Source organism: Dendropsophus ebraccatus, chromosome 1, assembly GCF_027789765.1.
Source record: "Dendropsophus ebraccatus isolate aDenEbr1 chromosome 1, aDenEbr1.pat, whole genome shotgun sequence".
NCBI lineage: Eukaryota > Metazoa > Chordata > Amphibia > Anura > Hylidae > Dendropsophus > Dendropsophus ebraccatus.
The window spans coordinates 48,621,648-48,630,031 of NC_091454.1; the positions used below are offsets into that span (position 1 = coordinate 48,621,648).

General features: G+C 39.5%; 1 protein-coding gene across 1 annotated transcript in view; it reads right to left on the minus strand.

Moving 5' to 3' along the window:
* Nucleotides 1-8,384, minus strand: part of DOCK2 (dedicator of cytokinesis 2) — a 478,101-nt gene that overhangs the window by 214,296 nt on the left and 255,421 nt on the right. The window lies entirely within an intron of this gene.

Consider the following 8,384-nt stretch of genomic DNA (forward strand, 5'->3'; position numbering starts at 1 on the left):
ATATAGTCATTGGCTGTATCCATGTTTTCCAGACAACCTTAGAGCTTTATCCAAGTTCAGCAGCCCCAGCTAATCAAATACCGAACGTTCGGGTTCGGAACGACTCGAACTCGAACCCGGTTCGCTCATCTCTAGTTGACACTGTTAGATAGCTGTAAAGTGAACACATGGTACCTTTTATAAATCTAGCTGTGCTTCCAGGATGTAGAAAAATTCTCTTAATCTCAGGTACAAGGAGTCAAAGAGGCTTTCCTAATAGCTGCATGCTGGAATACCTCCCCTCTCCCCCTTCCTGCTTAATTGACACCTGGAATCTAAATGCCAAGCAGGGTCAGGTATGGGAGGGGGAGATAGGAGGAGGTGTTACAGCTTGCTGCACTTCGGGAGCTTAGGAAAGCCTCTTTCACTCTTCATACTATAGAATAAAAAAAATTTTCTACATTCTGGAAGCACAGACAAATAAATGAAAGGTATCATGTGTCTTCTTGACCTAACAGCTATCTAACAGTGTCAGAAGTTTGGAATGTGAATTGTAGCTAACAGATTTTATTTAATGTCACTGCTTTCTTTGTTAAAAGTCCAAATCCCAGAATACCTCTTTCATACTAAAAGGGTTGTGTAAGATTAAAAAAAAATATATATAATATATATATATATATATATATATATATATATATATATACATATATTTAAAATACCTAACAAATACATTAGCAAGACATATTGTACAGACTTTATTCTATTAATCCTAATAATGTGTATCTGGCTAATACTGTAAGTATTATTATTATTAGGCAAGCACAGATGCAATAACCAAGGTGACTATGCCTCTCCATTCATACTCTTGATGTAACACATTGGCTCCTTTTTCATCCAGCAGTTGGTGAATTTTTCCAATGTTTAACAGTGTACACATAATTTATTTCCGCTAATTAGGGAAACATATGCTGGATTTGTGATGCTACCTCCGACTTGTCACATTGTTAATACCGTGTGGAAATAAATTGTGCATCCTCCGTCTATGCTGATTATTTTCCATCTGGCCAAACAAGATATTCTTTGAAAATCTGTCAGTTCGATGGAAAAGAGGGAGGGAAGCCTCCAATTTGGAGAAGTCTACATCCATTTTACTCATTCATTTAGGCTAAGAAAGGTCATTTTGTGCATGCTACTATTAGACATTAAATGCTTAGCACATACAGTTAGTAAAATTAATATCCAGATGACCCCTATAAATTGAGGTCAATGAAAACAAATTGACTGAACCTGATGTTATTTCAATGAAACCACGTCATCTAGGTCTATAATATCTCTGCACCTTGGCCGGGAGAAGAACAAAGGCTCTGTTTACGCTAATGACATTGCCTTCTTTTGTATTCAAGCCATGACATCTACACTGAATCCACCAGAAAATGGATACTGGTGATTTCCACTTTATTTTACAAAAAGAATTGTGTTACTGAAAGAGAATTAAATGACATGAATTCCCGAAAGAGGCTCAGCTTGAGCTTGGCATTACCCAAGGTGACGTTTTGGTGTATTGATATATTCACATGGTCAACACAAGTCTGATATGCTACATGACCAATTTTTCCATTGGAATAACTTGCCTGTGATCAATTTTGGCAGCTTTCAAAATGGCGCCCATGTTGAAGACATAACTTAAAAACAGGCCCCCTAACCCATTACTTGCAGGGATATTTAGATATGTTCTTTTCCCTTTTGTTTCTCAAATAAAAGAGTGTCCTGAGACTTTTGACTCTGTAAACTCCTACTACATATTACTCCTTTATGACTGTATTGGTTTTAGCTTTTTATCCTTTTCAACAAAATTCAGTTCCTTTGCTTTAAAAAAAATAAGAAATAAGTTCATATTCTTAATTATCTTTCCCTGACCATTTTTTTATTTTGTCACACAGCAGTCATCACATTCTAATCAGATAATCAACATATTAACGCCAGCCGCTGCTTATCCGATTATAAAGAAACTTCCAGCAGGGAGACCAACCACTAGAAAGGAAATTAAAGAGGAATATATCCAGGCTATCTGAAAAGGAGCATTGGTCTGCAAGTATTTAGGTCCCACATTCTCCTACTCCCTTTATTCCATGTATGAAGGGGTGAAAAATAATAACGGAAGTGATAATAATAACTAAAAGCACAGCTTGCAGGCGTAAGCAAAGGTCTGAAATATACGAAATAATAGTCAAGAATAAAATGACTTTTTCTCCCTTAAGCCCCAGTTACCTCTTTACTTATCGGTCATTAATGTCTTTATAATTCCAGAAATAAGCTAAAACTAAGGAGTAATCTCCTATTCTCACATTGCAGCTGAATTGCATTTTTGATGCAGTCAAAAAATAGATCAGGTACTGCATCAAAATAATGAAATGCTAGACTAGTAATCTTAAGAAATAGGTTTGCAGAGAGTGCCCCCTCAGTTGCGCTAATAAAACAATATGGGTATGCCTGGTATATGGGAAAGGGAGAGAGGGGAGATGCAAAGTTTGGCCGATTTTGGCGAGGTTGGCAAAGGGGTGCCAATGGACATGCTCGTTAAAACTATGTAATACCTCCCTCTTCTCTCTTTTTCTTCCCTCTCTTTTCTTTTTTCTTTTTTTTGTTGGGTTGTCTCCCCCACCCCTCCATGGCAGGATGATGGGAGGGGTGGGAATAATAGGAGGGTAGTATTGTGCCCAGGTACAAAGTAGCTCTCTCAGAACAACTTTTAAAGATAGTCAAAGGGACTATGAGAGAGCTACTTTACAGACTCTTTCTTCTATTATTCTAATAATTGTCTCACATGGGTACAATATAGTGCAGTAAATCACTGTTATTGAATATATACAACATTTCAAACATCAAATAGTTTATGTAATTAAAATAACTAACGGGGGGGGGGAGGGGCTAATCTTTTTTAAGAAGGCCATTATGACACTGATGAGCATTTTAAGTGGTACTAATGAGTGACCAACTCATCAAAAATCAAATATAGGTTTATATAAAGTTGCTCATGCACAAATGTAAGCTTTAAGAGATAAGTAGAGATGAGCGAATTTGTCAAAGGTTTGGTTCGGTAGGTTCCCCCGAGCCGCTGATTATACTCACATGTCTCCACTCCTATGGGGAGTACTGCTGACCAGACTATCACTGTTGACTGGAGAGTAATAGCTTGCTTAGCCAATCTCAGGTCGAAGTGCTGTTCTATCCCAGTCAGCTTGTGATTGGTTGAGCTGGCTGTTAATCTTGTTTCAGGAATGAAAATAAGGGCGGACAGGTGAGAATAACTTTTTTTATTTGTTTTACTTTTTGCAAAGTTCAGAATGAATCTGGGTTTGGGCAGCTTGGCTCGCTTATCTCTAGTGATAAGTTTAAGTAATAAAGATTAAGTTTGTGTATGAGGAGCATGTAGCAGGCTCTTGGTACAGTTCTTGTGAATACTTTCTATACCTCTAATAATATATCATATCTGACAGAGAGCACCATTCAATATACAGTAATTGACTGTTCTTTAAAGTCATACTATTCTGTAGTTATGGCTAAGGTGAATTGTTGCATTTAATAAATGACATACAAACAGGAATTCAAAAGGTAGGGTAAGGGTTGTAAATGTAAGAATACCTTAAAGGGGTAGTCCGGTTTTACAAAATTATATACCTTACACTGCCTAACCAAAAGTTATATAAGGTTGTAATATACATTGTTTACATATTTGCATTGCCTGGCCCCGTTTTTGTATGATTGACTCACCGCCGGAAGTTAGTTCTTTTTATAGTTCTCCTATAACTGTCGACCACCGCTACGTCACTATTCCGTCATTTCGAGACAACGCGTCATCTCTGTAGTCCAATCCATGTGTAATCACGGCGACATCCTCATCACCGCCTCCTTCTTGCTTGAGCACCCCCCCCTCCTGCAGTGATTGGCTGAAGTTAGCCACGGAAGTTCAGCCAATCACATGGTACGCTCTGGGCATGCGAACTTCCTTCTGTGCGTTCCTTGCGTCCCGGTCCACAATCCACTGCAGCAGGAGCCTCCAGCGGGGTAGCCCAGCACACCACTACCTCCTCGCTGACCTGGTTTCCTGACCGGGAGGTGGACGGACCCGTCTCAGAATAGTACATCCCCCTCCTCCAGCGCCAAATCCACCCCCAATCACATCCACTCCCCCTTCTATCTCTTCCCCTAAACCTCCTCCATCCACCTCTTCTCTACCTCCTCTGTATCCCCATTCTAACTGCGGGGGCGTGTACAAGTGACAGGGAGTAATGTGGGCAGAATAATTAGCCTGAGGGGCCGTCGATGTGGGCAAAGAATTCCAGCACTTGGGCGTGAATAACAAGTGCAGAGGATGATGGGTGATGACATGGCCAGGCGATGAATCATTCTGATACAATGGTATGTTAAGTTCATAGCAAGCTAAGAATGAATAGTTTTTTTTAGCAAACGCTGGATAACCCCTTTAAGTGTGAGGTTTTACAGAAATAAATTGCCCCCCCCCCCCCCATCATATACACTCACAATGAACTACATGCATCTGGACACTTAAAGGGGTATTCCGGAGAGAGGAAAAAAAATCAGATCTAGGGGTGTCAGAAAATACAGATTTGTAAATTACTTCCATTTAAATATCTTAAGTCTTCCATTACTTTATCAATATACAGGGGGTGATTTTTTTTCCCAGTCTATCCGTGGCAGCAGACATCACCATCTCAGACTGGAAAGAATAAGTACAGGAAGTTTTGAGAGTCTTAAATTAAAGCCATTTACAAATCTGTATAACTTTCTGACACCAATTTATTTGAAAACATTTTTCCACTGGAGTACCCCTTTTATAAAAGGCAGAGTTGTTGCACAATGCTTTGTCCCATTCATTTTCATTGGGGTTGCTTTTGCTGACTAGCTTGTATTGCAATTACCATCTTACATTTTAAAAGATATTATGAGAATGCTACAGTAAAGCTAGGACACTAACATCATCTGCATTATGAATTCTATTGTTAAAGAGAATTCAATTCTATTGTTAAAGGGGAGCTATCAGCAGGTTAGATAAGTCTACCCTGCTAAAAGCCCCCTATTATGCACAGGGCAGTGTGGAGGAAGATATGTCTCTTACCCTCCTCCTCTGTGCCGTTCCTGTGATGTTAGCAGTGTAATTCTCGGTCCAGAGGACCCTAAGGAGCACTGCCCCATCCCCAGAGTGTGAGCCGGCCAGCTCCTTCTGATAATCAACGCAGTGGGTGGACTGGCTCACAGGATGGGGGTGGGGCAGTGCTCCCATTCCCTTGTGTGTTAGATTCGTCTAACCTGCTGATAGTTCTCTTTTAAAGAGTATATGGACATAAATAACGTGTTCTTGTCAATTATAATGTTAACACAAGGTTTGATAATTATTTTGTATTTGTATTTTTTCTTCTGGCTGCCATTTTTTTGCAACAGATGTGCAGCTGTATTGGTTGTCACTTTCAGATTAGCTTTTTGGTAAGTTGTTCCTTTATCACTTGATGCTGAATTAAATTTTTATAATTTCTGAAAAATTTATTCTGACAACCAATATGGTTGCAATTTCTATGGTCACTTCTGTTGTAAAATGGCAGCTGCAACGAAACATAGATATCATTTACTGGTCTACAGTACATGAAGCCTTTGTTTTCGTTACAGTCAGGAAGTAAACGATAGAGAGACTCAATTTCATGGACTGTGTGCATCTGCAATCCATGAAATCGCAGGGATTAAATTACTGCACAAACTATAATTCATTAAATGTTATGATTCACTTGTACTTTATTACTCACCATTTATAGCCACTGTTTTAGGAGATACTTACAGACGTCCCAGAGCACAACAATAAATTAGGCAATGGGTAAAGACTCCCTTAGTGCTAGAATAGAAATAGTGTGCTTTTCTTCCCTGCGAAGATACTAGACCCAGGAGGTTGCCATACATGTAACCTATATAAGTTGCATTAGTTAATAATCATTTGATGAACTGAAGTAAGCTATGCTTCTTGGTAGAGTTGACTTTGACCATAACTGAATATTATGAGGCCTGCCATAGAGATGAAATAGGCTCTTCTGCTTAATTGTTGTATAAAGATTTGTTTGTTTAAAAAAAGCAGGTAATAATGGATACATTGGCCAAACAATTGCATCATGAATAATAAAGAGAACCCACCTGAATGGGGTGTTAGAGGACATAAAATCCATATACACAGTAAGGTCACAGCTGTATATCTTGCATGGATGTCCTTGAGATCAAAATAATGACCTCATAAATCCTATCGGAGACACTCTCTGATACTTTATGCATGTCCCATTAAGAAAGTACAGAAGGAAAGGGAGTCCTACACAAATCAACATATGTACCTTGTAGCTTGTTTACACGGTCTGTTTACATGTACTTGCCTTACAGCAGATGGACCCTCTTGTTGTAAAATTCCCCATTTTAGGATAGTGAGCCATGGTGCTATTGGCAATATAGGAGGGCAAACAGTCCAATGCTAATATTACCAATATACTGTGGCTCTGGCCAAAATGCAAACACGCAGAGTATGTCCATGCCATGTTTTTTATACTAGAGGGTATATCATCTTCACAAAAGACAACACATCACGTCTAGGCTATGTCATCCTTTTATAATCAGTCTGATCTCTGAAATTCCCACTAATCCTTAAAAAGAAGCAGCTGCAGTGCAGCCCTATTGAACTGAATCAAGACGACTGTAGTTCTTGCACAGCTGTTCAAGGGAAACTACTGCAATGCCTACATTCACCCAATCGTTGGAGGGCTCTTTAGTCAAACCCCAACCGATTGAAGCAATGCCATACCCTCACAATTTGTCAGCAATTTGTAGGATAAGAATACCCATTTGAAGACAGAATGAAATGAGTCCATAAATAAACTTCATTCAAAAAAAATTTTTTTCATTAAAAAAAAAAAAAGCTTTTCTTGCAAACACAAGATAACTGCAGGGCAAAGGGGCTAGCAGGTATCCCCCCCAAATATGTCCATTAACATGTATGTCCAGCTTGGAGAATGTGCTTTCTGGAGGCAAGTGGCTACAAAACAGGAGGAAACCAAATAAATTGACCAAAGCAAAGCTAAAGCCCCTATTACACGGGGCGACTGTGAGAAGCAAGCGAGCGCTCACATAGCTTGTTTGCTCCTTGTTCCGCGCTCGCTAACGCTATTATACACGTCGGATAAGAGCGGGTGGGAGTTGGGGGGCTGCAGAGAGGTGCCAGGGGGCTGCCTGGGTGATCACTAGATCATCCGGGCAGCCCATAGCATATAGCAGTGGTCTGTTGATGCTGCTCCTTCTCCACGGAGCGGCGGCAGCAGATCGCTGCTATATAAGTCGTTTGTCTTTCAACATGTTGAAAGACAAACGACTACAACGATCAGCCAACATCGTTCATGTTGTCTGATCGTTGTGTTCTATTACACAGGACGATTATCGGCCCTAACAGCTGATAATCATTAAATGTAATAGGGCCTTAAGGATTGTGGAAAATTACACGATCTGTCAAAGTCAAAATCAATGCAATGTCATAGCCTTCCCCATTACAAATTTCTAAGTAGCGGCTGTATCTTTTACTATCTACTTTCACCATTAAAGTGCAACATATAATTCCCTGTATAGCTGACACTATACTGTCACCGGTACGAATCAAGTTTGTCAAGATATTTGTTTGTTGCATTCGTTATTTTTTGCAACTTAATAACCAATGATAACTTTTGCAAGTGCTTATTTAGTATTTAGCAGATTACAACCTATTGCAGGAAAGATTTCCATATGAAAGGTTGACCTGTAGACATGCTCTTCACCTGGGTAACGTCACCTTCCTTAATGGATAAATCGGTGATTCCGAAGACTGCTGAATAACAAGATTACAGGATTGTCAGATACCCTTATAAAAAGATTTTGATAGCTGATAACAATTTTTATCTCTTGGGTGAATGTCACCGCTTACAAATTGATTTTAGCTTTGGGATTTCATAGCTGACATGTAACATGCTTTACTGGTGAGCGAAAGATAGAGATGGGAAAATGAACACCAATTCCTAAAGCAGAAATTCACAAGAATGAATCAGTTCAGTAGGATTTAAGCAGTAACTTTGTTTAACTAGCCGATTTCTAATTTATTTCTGTTTTGACTATTCACTGATTTACCTTTCGTAAGTCTTAATAACTGTACGGTGAGCTTAAAGGGAACCTGACATCCTGAAAATGCAGTCTAGTATGCATGACTCATATTATAGACCAGGAGGAGCTGAGTAGAATAACATACAGGGGGGATTTATAAAGACCGGCGTAGTTGTATGCCGCTCTTAACTTAGCCCCCCCCCCCTTTCCCCCGGCCAAATTCACTAAGAGACGCATGG